General features: G+C 43.3%; 1 protein-coding gene across 2 annotated transcripts in view; it reads left to right on the top strand.

The window, feature by feature from the left end:
* The first annotated feature begins 1,126 nt into the window (after positions 1-1,126).
* Positions 1,127-27,300, top strand: part of NCOA1 (nuclear receptor coactivator 1) — a 554,024-nt gene continuing 527,850 nt past the window's right edge. For both annotated transcript variants that reach the window (XM_056563793.1, XM_056563794.1), the window contains exon 1: positions 1,127-1,393. The gene's annotated coding sequence lies outside the window, so the exon portion shown is untranslated. The remainder of the gene's footprint in view (positions 1,394-27,300) is intronic.

The following is a 27,300-nucleotide window of genomic DNA, read 5'->3' as shown; positions in this document are numbered from 1 at the left end:
ATACATACACACACAGACACATAGTGTACATACATACACATACTGTACATACATACACACAGACACATACTGTACATAAATACACATACTGTACATACATACACACATAATGTACATTAATACATACAGACACATACTGTACATACATACACAGACACATACTGAACATACATACACACAGACACATACTGTACATAAATACATACACAGACACATACTGTACATACATACACACATAATGTACATTAATACAGACACATACTGTACATACATACACACAGACACATAATGTACATAAATACACATACTGTACATACATACACACAGACACATACTGTACATACATACACACATACTGTACATTAATACAGACACATACTGAACATACATACACACAGACACATACTGTACATACATACACACAGACACATACTGTACATACATACACACAGACACATACTGTACATAAATACATACACACACATACTGTACATACATACACACAGACACATACTGTACATACATACACACAGACACACTGTACATACATACACACATAATGTACATTAATACAGACACATACTGAACATACATACACACAGACACATACTGTACATACATACACACAGACACATACTGTACATACATACACACAGACACATACTGTACATAAATACATACACAGACACATACTGTACATAAATACACATACTGTACATACATACACACAGACACTGTACATAAATACACACAGACACATACTGTACATAAATACATACCCACACATAGATGTATAGATAGTGGAGACCAAAGCACCCCACAGCAACCAGAGGCCCCCAAAATCTAATGAGATGTATGAATAACATCAGAGGAGCCCCAGGGAGCCCCAGGGGACCCCTCAGCCCATGCCAGGCACATGCCCACTGATGTATACATATCCACACACAGCAGTGCCACAGACACAACCATCACTGATCCGATCACCACCCGGGCACAACCTCAGGGACCTTGTATCCTGAACAAGAAGGGCACAACAGTGGGGGCACATTCATCCAGGAGGGGTACACACACTACCAGACGTGTCCTATAGGGGGAGCCAGAGCTCCAGGGACGCCGCACAACACTGTGGGAGAAGCCCAGACACAGACCTATGAGGGGAGACATCGGACTGTACAGACAGAGCGGGAGTCAGGTGGGCACCTGGGCACAGGGCATGTACACATGGGAGCCACCAGGGGCGCCACCACGACCACTGAGCGCTGGGAATAGTGAGCAGTGAGGGGACCCGGTGCCCGGCCGGACTGAGGACCGCGATGACATCCAGACAGTCTGGGCGCCAGGACTGGTAAGGGCACCAGGGGCCCAGCCCTCACCCCCGGGCACCTCTCACCAGGTAAGACCGGGCACCGGCGGGGGAGGGTCGGGGGCAGGGATGAGTTTGTCCTCTGGCACAATGTATGGTCACATCACGTGATCTTTACATAGGACTGCAGGTAGACTTGCTGCATTATCCTGACTCAGAGGCAGTGTGCAGCTATTCTGTATGGATGTAGCAGAGCTGAGATTGTCACCTGAAGCCATGTGCCATTTATTTTTATTATATTTCAATTATTGATTGTATCACAATGTGACATCTGGGGTTTTACATAGGACTGCAGATAAACCTACTATGCTATCATAAGAGACAGAGTTTATATTTACTCCATGTAAATGTAGCAGAGCTGAGCTTGTTACCTGGAGCCACGTGTGCTTAGATTAGGGTTTCTCAACAAGGGTGCCTCCAGCTGTTGCAAAACTACAACTCCCAGCATGCCCGGAAAGCCGCTGGCATCCTAGGAGTTGTAGTTTTGCAACAGCTGGAGGCACCCTGCTTGGGAGACACTGGCTTAGATTAGTGTTTCTCAACCAGGGTGCCTCCAGCTGTTGCAAAACTACAACTCCCAGCATGCCCGGACAGCCGCTGGCATGCTAGGAGTTGAAGTTTTGCAACAGCTGGAGGCACCCTGGTTGGAAGACACTGGCTTAGATCCTTGGCACAACTCATGGTCACATCACGTGATGTTTACATAGGACTGCAGGTAGACGTGCTGCATTATCCTGACTCAGAGGCAGTGTGCAGCTATTCTGTATGGATGTAGCAGAGCTGAGATTGTCACCTGAAGCCATGTGCCATTTATTTTTATTTATTTTTACTATATTTCAATTATTGATTGTATCACAATGTGACATCTGGGGTTTTACATAGGACTGCAGATAAACCTACTATGCTATCATAAGAGACAGAATTTATATTTACTCCATGTAAATGTAGCAGAGCTGAGCTTGTTACATAGTAACATAGTTACTGGAGCCAGGTGTGCTTAGATAAGTGTTTCTCAACCAGGGTGCCTCCAGCTGTTGCAAAACTACAACTCCCAGCATGCCCGGACAGCCGCTGGCTGTCCGGGCATGCTAGGAGTTGTAGTTTTGCAACAGCTGGAGGCACCCTGGTTGGAAGACACTGGCTTAGATCCTTGGCACAACTCTTGGTCATATCACATGATTTTTACATAGGACTGCAGATAGACGTGCTGCATTATCCTGACTCAGAGGCAGTGTGCAGCTATTCTGTATGGATGTAGCAGAGCTGAGATGGTCACCTGAAGCCATGTGCCATTTATTTTTATTATATTTTTTATTATTTTATATTATAGTTCAATTATTGATTGTATCGCAATGTTACATCTGAGGTTTTTACATAGGACTGCAGGTAAACCTACTATGCTATCATAAGAGACAGAGTTTATATTTACTCCATGTAAATGTAGCAGAGCTGAGCTTGTCACCTGGAGCCAGGTGTGCTTAGAGTAGTGTTTCTCAACCAGGGTGCTTCCAGCTGTTGCAAAACTACAACTCCCAGCATACCCGGACAGCCGCTGGCATGCTAGGAGTTGTAGTTTTGCAACAGCTGGAGGCACCCTGCTTGGGAGACACTGGCTTAGATTAGTGTTTCTCAACCAGTGTGCCTCCAGCTGTTGCAAAACTACAACTTCCAGCCGCTGGCTGTCCGGGCATGCTAGGAGTTGTAGTTTTGCAACAGCTGGAGGCACCCTGGTTGGGAAACACTGGCTTAGATCCTTGGCACAACTCATGGTCATATCACATGATTTTTTTTTTACATAGGACTGCAGGTAGACTTACTGCATTATTCTGATTCACAGACAGAATGTGTAGGTATTCTAGGTGGATGTAGCAGAGCTGAGCTTGTCAGATGTAGCCAGGTAGGATTAGTCTGTTGATACAACTCATGATCTTATGACTGTGACATCTTGAGTTTTACATAGGACTGCAGACAACACCTAATAGGTTATCATAAGAGACAGCATTTGTAGTTATTCTGTACAAATGTAGCAGAGCTGAGCTTGTCAGGTGTAGCAAGGCGTGGTTAGTTCCTTGGCACGACTCCTGGACTTATCAGATGATTTTTACATAGGACTGCAGGTAGACTTGTGGCATGATCCTGACTCAGAATGTGAAGATACTCAATGTGGATTTAGCAGAGCTGAGCTTGTCACGTGTCGCCAGGTGTGATTATTGTGTTGCAACTCATCAACGATCAAATGACAATGTTATACCTAGGGTTTTACATAGGACTGCAGACACATCTACTGTGTTATAGATGACAGAATTTGTATTTACTCTTTACGAATGTAGCAGAGCTGAGCTTGTCAGGTATAGCCAGGTAGGATTAGTCTGTTGATGCAACTCGTGATGATTTGACAATTTGATACCTGGGGTTTTGCATAGGACTGCAAGGAAACCTGCTATGTTATAAAATAAAGATTTTATAGTTACTGCATACAAATGTAGCAGAGCTGTACAAAGGTGTGCTTAGATTAGTGTTTCTCAACCAGGGTGCCTCCAGCTGTTGCAAAACTACAACTCCCAGCATGCCCGGAAAGCCGCTGGCATGCTAGGAGTTGTAATTTTGCAACAGCTGGAGGCACCCGGCTTGGGAGACACTGGCTTAGATTAGTGTTTCTCAACCAGTGTGCCTCCAGCTGTTGAAAAACTACAACTCCCAACATGCCCTGACAGCCGCAAGTTGTCCGGGCATGCTAGGAGTTGTAGTTTTGCAACAGCTGGAGGCACCCTGGTTGGGAGACACTGGCTTAGATCCTTGGCACAACTCATGATCATATCACATGATTTTTTACATAGGACTGCAGGTAGACTTGCTGCATGATCCTGACTCAGAGGCAGTGTGCAGCTATTCTGTATGGATGTAGCAGAGCTGAGATTGTCACCTGAAGACATGTGCAAATTATTTATTTTTTATTTACTATATTTCAATTATTGATTGTATCACAATGTGGCATCTGTTTTTTTTTTTTTTTTTACATAGGACTGCAGATAAACCTACTATGCTATCACTAGAGACAGAATTAATATTTACTACATGTAAATGTAGCAGAGCTGAGCTTGTTACCTGGAGCCTGGTGTGCTTAGAGTAGTGTTTCTCAACCAGAGAGCCTCCAGCTGTTGCAAAACTACAACTCCCAGCATGCCCGGACAGCTGCTGGCTGTCCAGGCATGCTAGGAGTTGTAGTTTTGCAACAGCTGGAGGCACCCTGGTTGGGAGACACTGGCTTAGATCCTTGGAACAACTCATGGTCATATTACATGATTGTTTTTTACATAGGACTGCAGGTAGACTTACTGCATTATTCTGATTCACAGACAGAATGTGTAGGTATTCTAGGTGGATGTAGCAGAGCTGAGCTTGTCAGATGTTGCCAGGTGTGATAAGTCTGTTGATCTTATGACTGTGACATCTGGGGTTTTACATAGGACTGCAGACAACACCTAATATGTTATGGTGAGAGACCGAATTTGTATTTACTCTGTACAAATGTAGCAGAGCTGAGCTAGTGCTAGCCAGGTGCGTTTTTTTTCCCTTGGCTTCACTTATGCCCTTTTTAGATTATTTTACATAGGACTGCAGGTAGACTTGCTGCATAATACTCCCTCAGAGTCAGTGTGCAGCTATTCCATATGGATAAAGCAGAGCTGAGCTTGTCAAGTGTAGCCAGGTGTAATTATTCCTTTGGTGCAATTGATGACCTGTCGCAATTTGATATCTATTTTCTTTTTACATAGGACTGCAGACAAACCTAACATGTTATCATAAGAGACAGAAATTGTAAGGCAAATGTAGCAGAGCTGAGCTTGTCCGATGTGGCCTGGTGTGCTTTGATCCGTGGCACAACTCTTGATAACACATAACACATGATTTTTACATAGGACTGCTGGTAGACTTGCTGCATTATCTTGACTCAGGGGCAGAAGGTGTAGATATTTTATGTTGATGTAGCAGAGCTGAACTTGTCACGTGTTGTCAGGTGTCCTTGGCCCAACTCTTGGTCATATCACATGATTTTTTTTTACATAGGACTGCAGGTAGACGTGCTGCATCATCCTGACTCAGAGGTGCAGCTATTCTGTATGGATGTAGCAGAGCTGAGATTGTCACCTGAAGCCATGTGCCATTTATTTATTTTATTTTATTTTTTATTATTATTTTTTATTATAGTTCAATTATTGAATGTATCACAATGTTACATCTGGGGTTTTTACATAGGACTGCAGATAAACCTACTATGCTATCATAAGAGATAGAATTTATATTTACTACATGTAAATGTAGCAGAGCTGAGCTTGTTACCTGGAGCCAGGTGTGCTTAGAGTAGTGTTTCTCAACCAGGGTGCCTCCAGCTGTTGCAAAACTGCAACTCCCAGCATGTCCGGACAGCCGCTAGCATGCTAGGAGTTGTAGTTTTGCAACAGCTGGAGGCACCCTGCTTGGGAGACACTGGCTTAGATCCTTGGCACAACTCATGGTCATATCACATGATTTTTTACATAGGACTGCAGGCAGATTTACTGCATTATTCTGATTCACAGACAGAATGTGTAGGTATTCTAGGTGGATGTAGCAGAGCTGAGCTTGTCAGATGTAGCCAGGTGTGATTAGTCTGTTGATCTTATGACTGTGACATCTGGGGTTTTACATAGGACTGCAGACAACACCTAATAGGTTATCATAAGAGACAGCATTTGTAGTTATTCTGTACAAATGTAGCAGAGCTGAGCTTGTCAGGTGTAGCAAGGCGTGGTTAGTTCCTTGGCACGACTCCTGGACTTATCAGATGGTTTTTACATAGGACTGCAGGTAGACTTGTGGCATGATCCTGACTCAGAATGTGAAGATACTCAATGTGGATTTAGCAGAGCTGAGCTTGTCACGTGTCGCCAGGTGTGATTATTGTGTTGCAACTCATCAGCGATCAAATGACAATGTTATACCTAGGGTTTTACATAGGACTGCAGACACACCTACTGTGTTATAGATGACAGAATTTGTATTTACTCTTTACGAATCTAGCAGAGCTGAGCTTGTCAGGTATAGCCAGGTAGGATTAGTCTGTTGATGCAACTCGTGATTGTTTGACAATTTGATACCTGGGGTTTTGCATAGGACTGCAGGGAAACCTGCTATGTTATCAAATAAAGATTTTATAGTTACTGCATACAAATGTAGCAGAGCTGTACAAAGGTGTGTTTAGATTAGTGTTTCTTAACCAGGGTGCCTCCAGCTGTTGCAAAACTACAACTCCCAGCATGCCCGCACAGCCAACGGCTGTCCGGGCATGCTAGGAGTTGTAGTTTTGCAACAGCTGGAGGCACCCTGGTTGGGAGACACTTACTTAGATCCTTGGCACAACTCATGGTCATATCATATGATTTTTATTTTATTTTTTTACATAGGACTGCAGGTAGACTACATTATCCTGACTCAGAAGCAGAGTTGGTAAATATTCTATACGGATGTCACAGACCTTTTTCTCCTTTTGGTGCAATTTATAACTGTGTCGCAATGTGACACCTTTTGGTTTTGCATGGGACTGCAGACAAACCTAACGTTATGAGAAGAGACGGAATTTATATTTACTATATGTAGACGTAGCAGAGCTGAGCTTGTCAGATGTAGAAAGGTGGGGTTGGCAGAATCACATGATTTTGCATAGGACTGCAAGTGGACTTCCTGCATTATCCTGACTCAAAGAAAGCATCTTATGACTGTGACATCCGGGGTTTTACATAGGACTGCAGACAACACCTAATATGTTATGGTGAGAGACCGAATTTGTATTTATTCTGTACAAATGTAGCAGAGCTGAGCTAGTGCTAGCCAGGTGCGTTTTTTTTCACCCTTTGGCACTACTAATGGCCTTTTTAAATGATCTTACATAGGACTGCAGGTAGACTTGCTGCCTAATCCCCCCTCAGAGGCAGTGTGCAGCTATTCCATATGGATAAAGCAGAGCTGAGTGTGTCACGTGTAGCCAGGTGTAATTATTCCTTTGCTGCAATTTATGACCTGTCGCAATTTGATATCTATTTTCTTTTTACATAGGACTGCAAAGAAACCTAACATGTTATCATAAGAGACAGAAATTGTAATACGAATGTAGCAGAGCTGAGCTTGTCAGATGTAGTAAGGTGGGGTTAGAGCCTTGGCAGAATCACATGATTTTGCATAGGACTGCAAGTGGACTTCCTGACATATATTCTTCCTGACATGTAAATATTCTGTATGAATGTAGCAGAGCTGTGCTCGTCGTGTGTTGTCTGGAGCGATTTTATTTTATTTTTTCGATGTATTTATCCCATCACAATATGACACCTGGATTTTACATAGGACTGCAGACATTCTGCCTTTCCTTACTAAGAGGTAGAATGTGTAGCCGTTGTGTATCGGCACAGCAGAGTTGAACTTGTCACGTGTAGCCAGGTGGGATTTGTCCTATGATTATGTCGCAATGTGAGACCAGGGATTTTACATAGGACTGCCGGCAGACGTACTATATTATCATAAATAAAACTATGAGTAGTTACTCTGTACAAATGTAGCAGAGCTGAGATTGTCAGGTGTAGCAAGGTGTTTGTTGTCCCTTGGTAAAGCTCATGGTCAGATCATATGACTTTACATAGGACTGCAGACAGAATTACTAGGCTAACGCTGAGGCTATGTACACACAGTCATATTTCCATTCCATAACAGAGCTTGTGAGGTGTAGAAAAACCTATTATCATATCACAATGGGGTAGCTGTGGTTTTACATAGGACTGCTGGCACAATTTCATTATTATTATTATTGAGATGGAATTAGTTAGATCTATTACTGATGTAGCATGGATTCATTTGTAATGTGTCACGTACACAGGAATGCATGACAGTTTTCTGCATAATTGTAGAAGGACACCACAATCTTCGAAGAGTTAAAAAATCTTGGGCATAATGAAAAGAATGCTCTCAGCTGAGGGTTTGTTGCAATTTTATCCAGTCTAGACAATGCTCTGTGAGCTAAACATCCTGGACTACGAACTGATACATTGTGCATAGCTAGTCCTGCTCTCAGCTGAGAAGTGATACAATTGTATCCAGTCTAGACAATGCTCTGTGAGCTAAACATCCTGGACTCCAGACTGATACATTGTACATAGCTAGTCCTGTTCTCAGCTGAGAAGTGATATAATTGTATCCAGTCTAGACAATGCTCTGTGAGCTAAACATCCTGTACTCCAGACTGATACATTGTACATAGCTCGTCCTGCTCTCAGCTGAGAAGTGATACAATTGTATCCAGTCTAGACAATGCTCTGTGAGCTAAACATCCTGGACTCCAGACTGATACATTGTACATAGCTCGTCCTGTTCTCAGCTGAGAAGTGATATAATTGTATCCAGTCTAGACAATGCTCTGTGAGCTAAACATCCTGCACTCCAGACTGATACATTGTACATAGCTCGTCCTGCTCTCAGCTGAGAAGTGATACAGTTGTATCCAGTCTAGACAATGCTCTATGAGCTAAACATCCTGGACTCCAGACTGATACATTGTACATAGCTAGTGCTGCTCTCAGATGAGAAGTGATACAATTGTATCCAGTCTAGACAATGCTCTGTGAGCTAAACATCCTGGACTCCAGACTGATACATTGTACATAGCTAGTCCTGTTCTCAGCTGAGAAGTGATATAATTGTATCCAGTCTAGACAATGCTCTGTGAGCTAAACATCCTGGACTCCAGACTGATACATTGTACATAGCTAGTCCTGCTCTCAGCTGAGAAGTGATACAGTTGTATCCAGTCTAGACAATGCTCTGTGAGCTAAACATCCTGGACTCCAGACTGATACGTTGTACATAGCTCGTCCTGCTCTCAGCTGAGAAGTGATACAGTTGTATCCAGTCTAGACAATGCTCTATGAGCTAAACATCCTGGACTCCAGACTGATACATTGTACATAGCTCGTCCTGCTCTCAGCTGAGAAGTGATACAATTGTATCCAGTCTAGACAATGCTCTGTGAGCTAAACATCCCAGACTCCAGACTGATACATTGTGCATAGCTAGTCCTGCTCTCAGCTGAGAAGTGATACAATTGTATCCAGTCTAGACAATGCTCTGTGAGCTAAACAACCTGGACTCCAGACTGATACATTGTACATAGCTAGTCCTGCTCTCAGCTGAGAAGTGATACAATTGTATCTAATCTAGATAATGCTCTGTGAGCTAAACACCCTGGACTCCAGACTGATACATTGTACATAGCTCGTCCTGCTCTCAGCTGAGAAGTGATACAATTGTATCTAATCTAGATAATGCTCTGTGAGCTAAATACATAATAAATGTCTCCCCTGTTATAAAAGTTTGTCACAATGTAAGGCAGTAAAAGGAAAATGTATTCTAGGCAGTTCAGTTTCCAGGGGTTTGTCGGGGATAAGTGCAATTGTAACAGACCCTCAGCTGTGAGAAGTATTACAAATATATAGTATTTTTCAGCTATGTAAATATTTCCATTTAGTGACTACAAATATATAGATTAGTGTTAAGAGATTATATGTGAGAGATTATATGTGAGAGATTATATGTGAGAGATTATATGTGAGATAGATTATATGTGAGAGATTATATGTGAGAGTATATGTGAGAGAGTATATGTGAGAGATTATATGTGAGAGAGTATATGTGAGAGATTATATGTGAGAGATTATATGTGAGAGATTATATGTGAGAGATTATATGTGAGAGATTATATGTGAGAGATTATATGTGAGAGAGATTATATGTGAGATATTATATGTGAGAGATTATATGTGAGAGATTATATGTGAGAGTATATGTGAGAGAGTATATGTGAGAGATTATATGTGAGAGATTATATGTGAGAGATTATATGTGAGAGTATATGTGAGAGAGTATATGTGAGAGAGTATATGTGAGAGATTATATGTGAGAGATTATATGTGAGAGATTATATGTGAGAGATTATATGTGAGAGATTATATGTGAGAGTATATGTGAGAGATTATATGTGAGAGATTATATGTGAGAGTATATGTGAGAGATTATATGTGAGATATTATATGTGAGAGATTATATGTGAGAGTATATGTGAGAGATTATATGTGAGAGATTATATGTGAGAGTATATATGTGAGAGTATATGTGAGAGATTATATGTGAGAGTATATGTGAGAGAGTATATGTGAGAGAGTATATGTGAGAGATTATATGTGAGAGATTATATGTGAGAGAGTATATGTGAGAGAGTATATGTGAGAGAGTATATGTGAGAGAGTATATGTGAGAGATTATATGTGAGAGAGTATATGTGAGAGATTATATGTGAGAGAGTATATGTGAGAGAGTATATGTGAGAGATTATATGTGAGAGAGTATATGTGAGAGAGTATATGTGAGAGATTATATGTGAGAGAGTATATGTGAGAGATTATATGTGAGAGAGATTATATGTGAGAGAGTATATGTGAGAGATTATATGTGAGAGAGTATATGTGAGAGAGTATATGTGAGAGAGTATATGTGAGAGATTATATGTGAGAGAGTGTATGTGAGAGTATATGTGAGAGATTATATGTGAGATATTATATGTGAGAGATTATATGTGAGAGAGTATGTGAGAGATTATATGTGAGAGAGTATATGTGAGAGTGTATATGTGAGAGAGTATATGTGAGAGAGTATATGTGAGAGAGTATGTGAGAGATTATATGTGAGATATTATATGTGAGAGAGTATATGTGAGAGATTATATGTGAGAGAGTATATGTGAGAGATTATATGTGAGAGTATATATGTGAGAGATTATATGTGAGATATTATATGTGAGAGATTATATGTGAGAGATTATATGTGAGAGATTATATGTGAGAGATTATATGTGAGAGAGTATATGTGAGAGATTATATGTGAGAGAGTATATGTGAGAGATCATATGTGAGAGATCATATGTGAGAGATTATATGTGAGAGATTATATGTGAGAGATTATATGTGAGAGATTATATGTGAGAGATTATATGTGAGAGATTATATGTGAGAGACTATATGTGAGAGATTATATGTGAGAGAGTATATGTGAGATATTATATGTGAGAGATTATATGTGTGAGAGATTATATGTGAGAGATTATATGTGAGAGATTATATGTGAGAGAGTATATGTGAGAGATTATATGTGAGAGATTATATGTGAGAGATTATATGTGAGAGATTATATGTGAGAGAGTATATGTGAGAGATTATATGTGAGAGATTATATGTGAGAGATTATATGTGAGAGAGTATATGTGAGAGATTATATGTGAGAGATGATATGTGAGAGATTATATGTGAGAGTATATGTGAGAGATTATATGTGAGAGTATATGTGAGAGTATATGTGAGAGAGTATATGTGAGAGAGTATATGTGAGAGAGTATATGTGAGAGAGTATATGTGAGAGATTATATGTGAGAGAGTATATGTGAGAGAGTATATGTGAGAGATTATATGTGAGAGATTATATGTGAGAGATTATATGTGAGATATTATATGTGAGATATTATATGTGAGAGATTATATGTGAGAGAGTATATGTGAGAGAGTATATGTGAGAGAGTATATGTGAGAGAGTATATGTGAGAGATTATATGTGAGAGATTATATGTGAGAGAGTATATGTGAGAGATTATATGTGAGAGATTATATGTGAGAGATTATATGTGAGAGAGTATATGTGAGAGATGATATGTGAGAGATGATATGTGAGAGATTATATGTGAGAGAGTATATGTGAGAGAGTATATGTGAGAGAGTATATGTGAGAGATTATATGTGAGAGATTATATGTGAGATATTATATGTGAGAGATTATATGTGAGAGATTATATGTGAGAGATTATATGTGAGAGAGTATATGTGAGAGATTATATGTGAGATATTATATGTGAGAGAGTATATGTGAGAGAGTATATGTGAGAGATTATATGTGAGAGAGTATATGTGAGAGATTATATGTGAGAGAGTATATGTGAGAGATTATATGTGAGAGATTATATGTGAGAGAGTATATGTGAGAGATTATATGTGAGAGATTATATGTGAGATATTATATGTGAGAGAGTATATGTGAGAGAGTATATGTGAGAGATTATATGTGAGAGAGTATATGTGAGAGAGTATATGTGAGAGAGTATATGTGAGAGATTATATGTGAGAGATTATATGTGAGAGATTATATGTGAGAGAGTATATGTGAGAGAGTATATGTGAGAGAGTATATGTGAGAGATTATATGTGAGAGATTATATGTGAGAGATTATATGTGAGAGAGTATATGTGAGAGATTATATGTGAGAGATTATATGTGAGAGAGTATATGTGAGAGAGTATATGTGAGAGAGTATATGTGAGAGAGAGTATATGTGAGAGAGTATATGTGAGAGATTATATGTGAGAGAGTATATGTGAGAGAGTATATGTGAGAGAGTATATGTGAGAGATTATATGTGAGAGATTATATGTGAGAGAGTATATGTGAGAGATTATATGTGAGAGAGTATATGTGAGAGAGTATATGTGAGAGAGTATATGTGAGAGAGATTATATGTGAGAGAGTATATGTGAGAGATTATATGTGAGAGAGTATATGTGAGAGAGTATATGTGAGAGAGTATATGTGAGAGAGTATATGTGAGAGATTATATGTGAGAGTATATGTGAGATATTATATGTGAGAGAGTATATGTGAGAGATTATATGTGAGAGAGTATATGTGAGAGAGTATATGTGAGAGAGTATATGTGAGAGAGTATATGTGAGAGAGTATATGTGAGAGATTATATGTGAGAGATTATATGTGAGAGAGTATATGTGAGAGAGTATATGTGAGAGATTATATGTGAGAGATTATATGTGAGAGATTATATGTGAGATATTATATGTGAGATATTATATGTGAGAGATTATATGTGAGAGAGTATATGTGAGAGATTATATGTGAGAGATTATATGTGAGAGATTATATGTGAGATATTATATGTGAGAGATTATATGTGAGAGATTATATGTGAGAGATTATATGTGAGAGAGTATATGTGAGATATTATATGTGAGAGATTATATGTGAGAGATCATATGTGAGAGATTATATGTGAGAGATTATATGTGAGATAGATTATATGTGAGAGATTATATGTGAGAGAGTATATGTGAGAGATTATATGTACCCCAAGTGTTATCCTGTACCCCAAGTGTTATCCTGTACCCCAAGTGTTATTATCCTGTACCCCAAGTGTCATCATCCTGTACCCCAAGTGTTATCATCCTTTACCCCAAGTGTTATCATCCTGTACCCCAAGTGTTATCATCCTGTACCCCAAGTGTTATTATCCTGTACCCCAAGTGTTATCATCCTGTACCCCAAGTGTCATCATCCTGTACCCCAAGTGTTATTATCCTGTACCCCACGTGTTATTATCCTGTACCCCAAGTGTTATTATCCTGTACGCCAAGTGTTATCATCCTGTACCCCAAGTGTTATCATCCTGTACCCCAAGTGTTATCGTCCTGTACCCCAAGTGTTATTATCCTGCACCCCAAGTGTTATCGTCCTGTAGCCCAAGTGTTATCATTCTGTATCCCAAGTGTTATTATCATGTACCCCAAGTGTTATCATTCTGTACCCCAAGTGTTATCCTGTACCCCAAGTGTTATTATCCTGTACCCCTAGTGTTATTATCCTGTACCCCAAGTGTTATTATCCTGTACCCCAAGTGTTATTATCCTGTACCCCAAGTGTTATTATCCTGTACCCCGAGTGTTATCCTGTACCCAAGTGTTATCATCCTGTACCCCAAGTGTTATTATCCTGTACCCCAAGTGTTATCATCCTGTACCCCAAGTGTTATCATCCTGTACCCCAAGTGTTATTATCCTGTACCCCAAGTGTTATCATCCTGTACCCCAAGTGTTATTATCCTGTACCCCAAGTGTTATCATCCTGTACCCCAAGTGTTCTCATCGTGTACCCCAAGTATTATCATCCTTTACCCCCAGTGTTATCATCCTGTACCCCAAGTGTCATCATCCTGTACCCCAAGTGTTCTCATCGTGTACCCCAAGTATTATCATCCTTTACCCCCAGTGTTATTATCCTGTATCCCAAGTGTTATCATCCTGTACCCCAAGTGTTATTATCCTGTACCCCAAGTGTTATTATCCTGTACCCCAAGTGTTATCATCCTGTACCCCAAGTATTATCATCCTTTACCCCAGTGTTATTATCCTGTACCCCAAGTGTTATTATCCTGTACCCCAAGTGTTATTATCCTGTACCCCAAATGTTATCATCCTGTACCCCAAGTGTCATTATCCTGTACCCCAAGTGTCATTATCCTGTACCCCAAGTGTCATTATCCTGTACCCCAAGTGTTATCATCCTGTACCCCAAGTGTCATCATCCTGCACCCCAAGTGTTATCATCCTGTACTCCAAGTGTCATTATCCTGTACCCCAAGTGTTATTATCCTGTACTCCAAGTGTCATCATCCTTTACCCCAAGTGTCATCATCCTGTACCCCAAGTGTCATCATCCTGTACCCCAAGTGTCATCATCCTGTACCCCAAGTGTTATCATCCTGTATCCCAAGTGTTATTATCCTGTACCCCAAGTGTTATTATCCTGTACCCCAAGTGTTATCATCCTGTACCCCAAGTGTTATCATCCTGTACCCCAAGTGTCATCATCCTGTACCCCAAGTGTTATTATCCTGTACCCAAAGTGTCATTATCCGGTACCCCAAGTGTTATTATCCTGTACCCCAAGTGTCATCATCCTGTACCCCAAGTGTCATCATCCTGTACTCCAAGTGTCATTATCCGGTACCCCAAGTGTTATTATCCTGTACCCCAAGTGTCATCATCCTGTACCCCAAGTGTCATCATCCTGTACTCCAAGTGTCATTATCCGGTACCCCAAGTGTTATCATCCTGTACCCCAAGTGTTATCATCCTGTACCCCAAGTGTTATCATCCTGTACCCCAAGTGTCATCATCCTGTATCCCAAGTGTTATTATCCTGTACCCCAAGTGTTATCATCCTGTACCTCAAGTGTTATCATCCTGTACCCCAAGTATTATCATCCTTTACCCCCAGTGTTATTATCCTGTACCCCAAGTGTTATTATCCTGCACCCCAAGTGTTATCATCCTGTACCCCAAGTGTTATCATCCTGTACCCCAAGCGTTATCATCCTGTACCCCAAGTATTATCATCCTTTACCCCCAGTGTTATTATCCTGTACCCCAAGTGTTATTATCCTGTACCCCAAGTGTTATTATCCTGTACCCCAAGTGTCATCATCCTGTACCCGGAGTATTACCATCCTTTACCCCAAGTGTTATTATCCTGTACCCCAAGTGTTATTATCCTGTACCCCAAGTGTTATTATCCTGTACCCCAAGTGTTATTATCCTGTACCCCAAGTGTTAGTGTTATCATCCTGTACGCCAAGTGTTATCCTGTACCCCAAGTGTTATTATCCTGTACCCCAAGTGTTAGTGTTATCATCCTGTACGCCAAGTGTTATCGTCCTGTACCCCAAGTGTTATCGTCCTGTACCCCAAGTGTTATCAGCATGTACCCCAAGTGTTATTATAATGTAACCCAAGTGTTATTATCCTGTACCCCAAGTGTTATTATCCTGTACCCCAAGTTTTATTATCATGTACCCCAAGTGTTATCATCCTGTACCCCAAGTGTTATTATCATGTAACCCAAGTGTTATTATCCTGTACCCCAAGTGTTATTATCCTGTACCCCAAGTGTCATCATCCTGTACCCCAAGTGTCACCATCCTGTACCCCAAGTGTCACCATCCTGTACCCCAAGTGTCACTATCCTGTACCCCAAGTGTTATCATCCTGTACCCCAAGTGTTATTATCCTGTACCCCAAGTGTTATCATCCTGTACCCCGAGTGTTATTATCCTGTACCCCAAGTGTTATTATCCTGTACCCCAAGTGTCATCATCCTGTACCCCAAGTGTTATCATCCTGTACCCCAAATGTTATCATCCTGTACCCCAAGTGTTATCATCCTGTACCCCAAGTGTTATTATCCTGTACTCCAAGTGTCATCATCCTGTACCCCAAGTGTCATCATCCTGTACCCCAAGTGTTATTATCCTGTACCCCGAGTGTCATTATCCTGTACCCCGAGTGTCATTATCCTGTACCCCGAGTGTTATTATCCTGTACCCCGAGTGTTATCATCCTGTACCCCGAGTGTTATCATCCTGTACCCCAAGTGTCATTATCCTGTACCCTAAGTGTTATCATCCTGTACCCCAAGTGTTATCATCCTGTACCCCAAGTGTCATTATCCTGTACCCCGAGTGTTATTATCCTGTACCCCGAGTGTTATCATCCTGTACCCCAAGTGTCATTATCCTGTACCCTAAGTGTTATCATCCTGTACCCCAAGTGTTATCATCCTGTACCCCAAGTGTTATTATCCTTTACCCCAAGTGTTATCATCCTCTACCCCAATTGTCATTATCCTGTACCCCGAGTGTTATCATCCTGTACCCCAAGTGTTATTATCCTGTACCCCAAGTGTTATCATCCTGTACCCCAAATGTTATCATCCTGTACCCCAAGTGTTATCATCCTGTACCCCAAATGTTATCATCCTGTACTCCAAGTGTTATTATCCTGTACCCCAAGTGTCATTATCCTGTACCCCAAGTGTTATCATCCTGTACCCCAAGTGTTATAATCCTGTACCCCAAATGTTATCATCCTTTACCCCCAGTGTTATTATCCTGTACCCCAAGTGTTATTATCCTGTACCCCAAGTGTTATAAACCTGTACCCCAAGTGTTATCATCCTGTACCCCAAGTGTCATTATCCTCTACCCCAAGTGTTATTATCCTGTACCCCAAGTGTTATTATCCTGTACCCCAAGTGTTATTATCCTGTACCCCAAGTGTTATCATCCTGTACCCCAAGTGTTATCATCCTTTACCCCAAGTGTTATCATCCTGTACCCCAAGTGTTATCATCCTGTACCCCAAGTGTTATCATCCTGTACCCCAAGTGTTATCATCCTTTACCCCAAGTGTTATCATCCTGTACCCCAAGTGTTATCATCCTTTACCCCAAGTGTCATCATCCTGTACCCCAAGTGTTATCATCCTGTACCCCAAGTGTTATCATCCTGTACCCCAAGTGTTATTATCCTGTACCCCAAGTGTTATCATCCTGTACCCCAAGTGTTATCATCCTGTACCCCAAGTGTCATTATCCTGTACCCCAAGTTTTATTATCCTGTACCCCAAGTGTTATCATCCTGTACCCCAAGTGTCATTATCATGAACCCCAAGTGTTATCATCCTGTACCCCAAGTGTCATTATCCTGTACCCCAAGTGTTATTATCCTGTACCCCAAGTGTTATTATCCTGTACCCCAAGTGTCATTATCCTGTACCCCAAGTGTTATCATCCTGCACCCCAAGTGTCATTATCCTGCACCCCAAGTGTTATTATCCTGTACCCCAAGTGTTATTATCCTGCACCCCAAGTGTTATCATCCTGTACCCCAAGTGTTATCATCCTGTACCCCAAGTGTTATCATCCTGTACCCCAAGTGTCATTATCCTGTACCCCAAGTGTTATTATCCTGCACCCCAAGTGTCATTATCCTGTACCCCAAGTGTCATTATCCTGTACCCCAAGTGTTATTATCCTGCACCCCAAGTGTCATTATCCTGTACCCTAAGTGTTATTATCCTGCACCCCAAGTGTCATTATCCTGTACCCCAAGTGTTATTATCCTGCACCCCAAGTGTCATTATCATGAACCCCAAGTGTCAGCATGTCATCATCCTGTATCCCCTGGGATGGGTTTCATTCCCTTCCTCCTCCCTGTCAGTCACAGAGTAAGTAGCTTGTGATTGAAGGGATATGCAAAGCACTTCTCTCATGCAGCCTTTTCCCGGTAGCTTTCCCTAAAGTCAGTGTTTCACTCCAGTTAGAAGCCTTAGAACAAGACTGAGGATGTATGCTACTGAGCCAGAAATCTCTCCAGAAGGAAAAAATACCCATCTGTAGACTGCTGTTTTAGGATTATTACCTCTCGTCTGGGTGGAGAGGTGTCTAGCTTGGCATAAATTCCCAGTCATGTTCTAAGGCTCCTAGTTGAAGTAAAACACTGACTTCAAGGGAAAGTGACCTGAAAAGGTGGTGTGAGAGAGCAGCTTTCTTATTCCTTTTCCTATGATTCCCAGTAGAGCATAAATGGCCTATAAGTCTTTACAAGTCTTTCTGACTCTTCTCAAGAAGAAACTTTATTACTTGTGATTGTTACAGACCTAAAAATACAATCTGTGACCGTGTATACCCCTTCTCCTCCCTCTGTCTGTCAGTCATAGTCAGAGTTACATCTGATTTTTTCCCTTCCCGGAGAGAAGGTGCTGGAAGGGTTCTAGAGAAACTTCTACAATGATAAGCTGGGAGTTGTAGTTTGGGAGTTGTAGTTTTGCAACAGCTGGAGGCACCCCTGGTTGGAAAACACTGACCTATACTATATACTACTATATAGTCCAACATGCTGGGAGTTGTAGTTTTCATTTGGGGCAGCTGCTGAACCACAGGCTGTGTCAGGGCATGCTGGGAGTTGTAGTTAGTAACTAATTGCCACTCCCGAAATGAATAAAACAAAAAGGTTCAAAAAGTCACATCAAAACGAAAATGTTACTGTTAAAGGGGTACTCCGGTGGAAATTTTTTTTTTTTTTTAAATCAACTGGTGCCAGAAAGTTAAACAGATTTGTAAACTACTTCTATTAAAAAAAATCTTAATCCTACCAGTACTTATTAGCTGCTGAATACTACATAGGAAATTATTTTCTTTTTGGAACACAGGGCTCTCTGCTGACATCATGACCACAGTGCTCTCTGCTGACATCTCTGTCCATTTTAGGAACTGTCCAGAGCAGCCTATGTTTGCTATGGGGATTTTCTCCTACTCTGGACAGTTCTTAAAATGGACAGAGATGTCAGCAGAGAGCACTGTGCTCGTGATGTCAGCAGAGAGCTCTGTGCTCATGATGTCAGCAGAGAGCTCTGTGCTCATGATGTCAGCAGAGAGCACTGTGCTGGTGATTCCAAAAAGAAAATAATTTCCTCTTTTAGTATTCAGCAGCTAAAAAGTACTGGAAGGATTAAGATTTTTTAATAGAAGTCATTTACAATTCTGTTTAACTTTCTGGCACCAGTTGATAAAAAAAAAAAAAAAAAAAAAAAGTTTTTCACCGGAGTACCCCTTTAAAAACTACAGATCGGGGCGCAAAAATGAGCCCCGTATGAGGAGAAATAAAAAGGTTATAGGAGTCAGAATAGGAAAAAATTTCCCCTGCAATGTGTATCCTGTGATGTTACGCATATATAATTAATTATGCAAATTAGCATGGCCGGTATTTTTTAAATTTATTTTTTTGCAAGAAAGGTGGCGCCCCTAGGTGCCGCTAAGAACAAAGCGTTGGCTGTAAAACCATGTGGCACATGCCTTGGTGTTTTTTGTTATAGTTATTAGAAATTCAGTGTTAATGCGCATTTTGGCGTAGGGCGGTGTAAGCCTTGGCCCCTTTGTGTTCTAGATCATAGGAGAAGCCAAAAAATGTGTTTCTTGGAATGTTACTTACGAGTTGTTCATTTTAATAAGAAAAATAGGGTTTGGACCATGGTATTCCCCCTTCATAACATTTGGGGTAGTTCCCCATCCACCTTGTTGGCTAATCATGTAAGGCTGGGTTCACACTACGATTTTCAAATACGGTAACCGTACACGGTTTTCCGCAAAAAAAGTATACGACCGTATCCAAGACCATATGCCTAGAGAATGCATTGTAAACCGTATTCCAAATGTTGTGTACGGTTGCATCTGTTTTGCCTCGGATACGGTTTTGACGATTTTTCAACCGTAGGCAAAAACGCTGTCGACCACGTTTTTGCCTCCGGTTGGAAAACCGTATGCGAACCGTATGCGGTTCTTTTAACATTGTTGTCTATGAGAACCGTGCACAGAATTTCAGAATACGGTTGCACACGGTTTTTCGAATCCGTTTTTGGAGTTGACACATGCGCAGAAGGAATTTCAATAGAACAATAGTAACTTTATTAAATTGCTGGAAAACTAATTCCAACAAAATAGCAAAACCGTTGGCAAAAACAGATGCAAACAGATAGAACCGTACTTACGTTTTGGAACCGTATACGCCATATTTGCCATTTGCCATACGTTTTTTAGTGGAAAACCGTGGTGTGAACCCAGCCTAAGGCTGGGTTCACATCACGTTTTTGCCATACTGTTTTCAATCAGTTTTTCTAATGAAAACCGTAGGGCAAAAAACTGATGGAACAGTATGGGGAAAAAGTAAACCGTATGCGTTTTTAAACCGTATACTGTTTTTTAAAGTGTATACAGTTCAGTCCGTTTTTATATAATAAAAAAAACATACGTTTTTGATAATTTTGTCCATTTTTAAACTGTATACTGTTTTTTAAAGTGTATACAGTTCCGTCTGTTTTTATATAAAAAAAATAAATACGTTTTTGATAATTTTGTCCATTTTTAATGGGAGGGGTGTTGGGTGGGGACTTTAGGATGCAAATGCGCATGTGCAAAGTAAAAACCAAATACGGTTTCCCGTATGGAACCGTATACATGTGCGTTTCCCATTGACATCCATGTTAAAAAAAAAACATCTGCGGTTGCAGTACGGTTTTTAAACCGGAGACAAAACCGTGGTCAACCGCATAAGTTTTTTTTAACATGGACGTCAATGGGAAATGCACATGTATACGGTTCCATACGGGAAACCGTATTTGGTTTTTACTTTGTACATGCGCATTTGCATCCTAAAGTCCCCACCCAACACCCCTCCCGTTAAAAATGGACAACATTTTCAAAACAAAAATGGATGGAACCGTATGCACTTTTAAAAACAGTATACGGTTTACTTTTTCCCATACTGTTCCATCCGTTTTTTTGCCATACGATTCTCTTTAGAAAAACTGATTGGAAACAGTATGACAAAAACGTGGTGTGAACCCAGCCTTATTCCTCTGGGGAGGGGGATGTTTCACATCTTCTCCCACCCAGTAGAAAAAGTGATGAAACCAACAAAGGATTGTCCCCTCTTTCCAAGGACCCCCAAAGCTACATGGCCTCCCTTTATAATATGTATGTCCTTGCTTCGCAGTAATTATTGAGTCCCCACAACTCTAGACTAGGCTCTACAAAGAAAATTTCACCGAAATGTTGTCTAGTTGACCTAATTGGTCATATGAGACCATTGTCAATATGGATGGAATTACCTGCTCCATAATTAGGGTAACAGGTCTGGGAACGGCAGCTTAAAGGGGTACTCCATTGCTAGACATCTTATCCCCTATCCAAAGGAAAGGGGATAAGACATCTGAACGATGGGACACCCACCTCCCATTTCTGTGAGGGCACCTGGCGTTCTGAACATTATCCAAAGATTAGGAGATAGGATGTCTGTTCGCTGGGGGGGGTCCTGCCGCTGGGACCCCTCGCAATCTCTGTGCGGGGACCTGTGGTCACGATGTCACACCACACCCCCTCCACGCCCCCTCCCATAGACATGAATGGAGGGGGCGTGGTGTGACGTGACATCACAAGGGGGAGTGGTGTGATGTCGCGACCACAGGTGCCCGCTCGGAGATCGCGAGGAGTCCCAGCGACAGGACCCCCCCAGCGATCAGACATCTTATTTCCTAATCTTTGGATAGGGGATAAAATTTCTAGCAATGGAGTACCCCTTTAAAGGAGTAGTCCAGTAGTGAACAAGTGGTGAACAACTTATCCCCTATCCTAAGGATAGGGGATAAGTTGCAGATCGCGGGGGGTCCGACCGCTGGGGCCCCCCGCGATCTCCTGTACGGGGCCCCGGCAGCCCGCGCGAAGGGGGCGTGTCGACCCCCGCACGAAGCGGCGGCCGACATGCCCCTTTAATACAACTCTATGGCAGAGCCGGAGCGCTGCCTTCGGCAATCTCCGGCTCTGCCATAGCGATGTATTGAGGGGGCGTGTCAGCCGCCGCTTCGTGCGGGATTCGAAACCCGATATCTGGCCGGAGAGCCCGGCCCCTGTACAGAGAGATCGCAGGGGTTCCCAGCGGTCAGACCCCTTGCGATCTCAAACTTATCCCCTATCCTTAGGATAGGGGATACGTTTTTCACCACTGGACTACCCCTTTAAAGACAGGCCCCCTTCCCCAGGCCCAGATATCGAAGTTCTTAGATTCATTGATCCTGTGGGGTATTGGGTTGGAGGCACCAGTTTGGTGGATAACCAAGGTAAACTTTGAGGGATGATTTCTTCTGTAGTTGAGATATTGATGAGTTATGACAGGATAATTAAGGGGCACGAGTCATGGATCAATAAATGGCTGTAACGACAAAATGTTTAGGCCTTAGTTGTCCTTGAGGGGGAAAGTTATGAACCAGAACCCACCAGGAATTGGCCAAGTGGGGCAGCTCCTGGAGGAGTTGGGAGGATTCTTCTCACTGGTTGTCCGGTAACCCTTTGTGGTGATAGACATTGGTAATATGCTCCATAAAACTGGTTCCATTCTCTGGAACTGCTCAAGGTAAATAGAATTGACTTGGGAGGAACCGAAGGCTGAACTTGAGGAAACCTCAGGAATCTGAGACGTTCACATATTTTCAGCACAGAAGCCTTTGCTGTTTTCTTCCAGCTACTTTATTATACTTAATGTCAGGAAACACTATATCAGTATGGACATCTCATGTAAGGCAAGAAGAGTTCCTTGCCAAGCCGTGTGGGGTCTCGTTGATCTTTGGATTTCCATAATGGCTTGGATGGAAGGTATAAATGTCCCTCAGCTTTATTCAGTCTTACAATGAATTTCTTTGAAGGAAAATCTACAAGATATGGTTGTCACTCAAGTTGATGATTGTGCCAAAGAATGCTTCCAAATTGCACTCATAGCCAGGGGGTTAACATGGGGGGGAAGGGAACCCTGTAAAGAAGGATACTTTAAGGTGGTCTCAAGAGAGTCTCAGCATACTTCTTCATTACCTTTACATGGATGACCATCAACCCTTGCTTTTATTTTTGGTGGGGTGCTCCTGTAGGCCTCACCTCTATGGGATCTGACATGTCAGGAGGATGGAGCGCTCCTGTAGGCCTCACCTCTATGGGATCTGACATGTCAGGAGGATGGAGCGCTCCTGTAGGCCTCACCTCTATGGGATCTGACATGTCAGGAGGATGGAGTGCTCCTGTAGGCCTCACCTCTATGAGATTAGACATGTCAGGAGGATGGAGCGCTGTAGGCCTCACCTCTATGAGATTAGACATGTCAGGAGGATGGAGCGTTCCTGAAGGCCTCACCTCTATGGGATCTGACATGTCAGGAGGATGGAGTGCTCCTGTATGCCTCACCTCTATGGGATCTGACATGTCAGGAGGATGGAGCGTTCCTGTAGGCCTCACCTCTATGGGATCTGACATGTCAGGAGGATGGAGCGCTCCTGTAGGCCTCACCTCTATGAGATCAGACATGTCAGGAGGATGGAGTGCTGTAGGCCTCACCTCTATAAGATCAGACATGTCAGGAGGATGGAGCGCTCCTGTAGGCCTCACCTCTATGAGATCAGACATGTCAGGAGGATGGAGCGCTGTAGGCTTCACCTCTATGGGATCTGACATGTCAGGAGGATGGAGCGCTCCTGTAGGCCTCACCTCTATGGGATCTGACATGTCAGGAGGATGGAGTGCTCCTGTAGGCCTCACCTCTATGGGATCTGACATGTCAGGAGGATGGAGCGCTCCTGTAGGCCTCACCTCTATGGGATCTGACATGTCAGGAGGATGGAGCGCTGTAGGCCTTACCTCTATGGGATCTGTCATGTCAGGAGGATGGAGCGCTGTAGGCCTTACCTCTATGGGATCTGTCATGTCAGGAGGATGGAGCGCTGTAGGCCTCACCTCTATGGGATCTGTCATGTCAGGAGGATGGAGCGCTGTAGGCCTCACCTCTATGGGATCTGACATGTCAGGAGGATGGAGTGCTCCTGTAGGCCTCACCTCTATTGGATGTAACATGTCAGGAGGATGGAGCACTCCTGTAGGCCTCACCTCTATGGGATGTGACATGTCAGGAGGATGGAGCGCTGTAGGCCTCACCTCTATGGGATCTGACATGTCAGGAGGATGGAGCGCTCCTGTAGGCCTCACCTCTATGAGATCTGACATGTCAGTAGGATGGAGCGCTCCTGTAGGCCTCACCTCTATGAGATCTGACATGTCAGGAGGATGGAGCGCTCATAGGCCTCACCTCTATGGGATCTGACATGTCAGGAGGATGGAGCGCTCATAGGCCTCACCTCTATGGGATCTGACATGTCAGGAGGATGGAGCGCTCCTGTAGGCCTCAAATTTATAGGATCTGTCATGTCAGGAGGATGGAGCGCTCCTGTAAGCCTCACCTCTATGGGATCTGTCATGTCAGGAGGATGGAGCGCTCCTGTAGGCCTCACCTCTATGGGATCTGACATGTCAGGAGGATGGAGCGCTGTAGGCCTCACCTCTATGAGATCTGACATGTCAGGAGGATGGAGCGCTGTAGGCCTCACCTCTATGGGATCTGTCATGTCAGGAGGATGGAGCGCTCCTGTAGGCCTCACCTCTATGGGATGTAACATGTCAGGAGGATGGAGCGCTCATAGGCCTCACCTCTATGGGATGTGACATGTTCGGAGGATGGAGCGCTCCTGTAGGCCTCACCTCTATGAGATCTGACATGTCAGGATGATGGAGCGCTCCTGTAGGCCTCACCTCTATGGGATGTAACATGTCAGGAGGATGGAGCGCTCATAGGCCTCACCTCTATGGGATGTGACATGTCAGGAGGATGGAGCGCTGTAGGCCTCACCTCTATGGGATGTGACATGTCAGGAGGATGGAGCGCTCCTGTAGGCCTCACCTCTATGGGATCTGACATGTCAGAAGGATGGAGCGCTGTAGGCCTCACCTCTATGGGATCTGACATGTCAGGAGGATGGAGCGCTGTAGGCCTCACCTCTATGGGATCTGACATGTCAGGAGGATGGTGCGCTGTAGGCCTCACCTCTATGGGATCTGACATGTCAGGAGGATGGAGCGCTGTAGGCCTCACCTCTATGGGATCTGACATGTCAGGAGGATGGAGCGCTCCTGTAGGCCTCACCTCTATGGGATGTAACATGTCAGGAGGATGGAGCGCTGTAGGCCTCACCTCTATGGGATCTGACATGTCAGGAGGATGGAGCGCTCCTGTAGGCCTCACCTCTATGGGATCTGACATGTCAGGAGGATGGAGCGCTCCTGTAGACCTCACCTCTATGGGATCTGACATGTCAGGAGGATGGAGCGCTCCTGTAGTCCTCACCTCTATGGGATCTGACATGTCAGGAGGATGGAGCGCTGTAGGCTTCACCTCTATGGGATCTGACATGTCAGGAGGATGGAGCGCTGTAGGCCTCACCTCTATGGGATCTGTCATGTCAGGAGGATGGAGCGCTCCTGTAGGCCTCACCTCTATGGGATGTAACATGTCAGGAGGATGGAGCGCTCATAGGCCTCACCTCTATGGGATGTGACATGTTCGGAGGATGGAGCGCTCCTGTAGGCCTCACCTCTATGAGATCTGACATGTCAGGATGATGGAGCGCTCCTGTAGGCCTCACCTCTATGGGATGTAACATGTCAGGAGGATGGAGCGCTCATAGGCCTCACCTCTATTGGATGTGACATGTCAGGAGGATGGAGCGCTGTAGGCCTCACCTCTATGGGATGTGACATGTCAGGAGGATGGAGCGCTCCTGTAGGCCTCACCTCTATGGGATCTGTCATGTCAGGAGGATGGAGCGCTGTAGGCCTCACCTCTATGGGATCTGACATGTCAGGAGGATGGTGCGCTGTAGGCCTCACCTCTATGGGATCAGACATGTCAGGAGGATGGAGCGCTCCTGTAGGCCTCACCTCTATGGTATCTGACATGTCAGGAGGATGGAGCACTGTAGACCTCATCTCTATGGGATCAGACATGTCAGGAGGATGGAGCGCTGTAGGCCTCACCTCTATGGGATCTGACATGTCAGGAGGATGGAGCGCTGTAGGCCTCACCTCTATGGGATCTGTCATGTCAGGAGGATGGAGCGCTGTAGGCCTCACCTCTATGGGATCTGACATGTCAGGAGGATGGTGCGCTGTAGGCCTCACCTCTATGGGATCAGACATGTCAGGAGGATGGAGCGCTGTAGGCCTCACCTCTATGGGATGTAACATGTCAGGAGGATGGAGCGCTCCTGTAGGCCTCACCTCTATGGGATGTAACATGTCAGGAGGATGGAGCGCTCCTGTAGGCCTCACCTCTATGGAATCTGACATGTCAGGAGGATGGAGTGCTCCTGTAGGCCTCACCTCTATGAGATCTGACATGTCAGGAGGATGGAGCGCTCCTGTAGGCCTCACCTCTATGGGATGTAACATGTCAGGAGGATGGAGCGCTCCTGTAGGCCTCACCTCTATGAGATCTGACATGTCAGGAGGATGGAGCGCTCCTGTAGGCCTCACCTCTATGGGATCTGACATGTCAGGAGGATGGAGCGCTCATAGGCCTCACCTCTATGGGATGTGACATGTCAGGAGGATGGAGCGCTGTAGGCCTCACCTCTATGGGATGTGACATGTCAGGAGGATGGAGCGCTCCTGTAGGCCTCAACTCTATGGGATCTGTCATGTCAGGAGGATGGAGCGCTGTAGGCCTCACCTCTATGAGATCTGACATGTCAGGAGGATGGAGCGCTGTAGGC

Source organism: Hyla sarda, chromosome 3 (assembly GCF_029499605.1).
Source record: "Hyla sarda isolate aHylSar1 chromosome 3, aHylSar1.hap1, whole genome shotgun sequence".
In the NCBI taxonomy this organism is placed as follows: Eukaryota; Metazoa; Chordata; class Amphibia; order Anura; family Hylidae; genus Hyla; species Hyla sarda.
The sequence above is the reverse complement of the archived record's forward strand: the minus strand, read 5'-3'. Positions and strand labels throughout refer to the sequence as shown.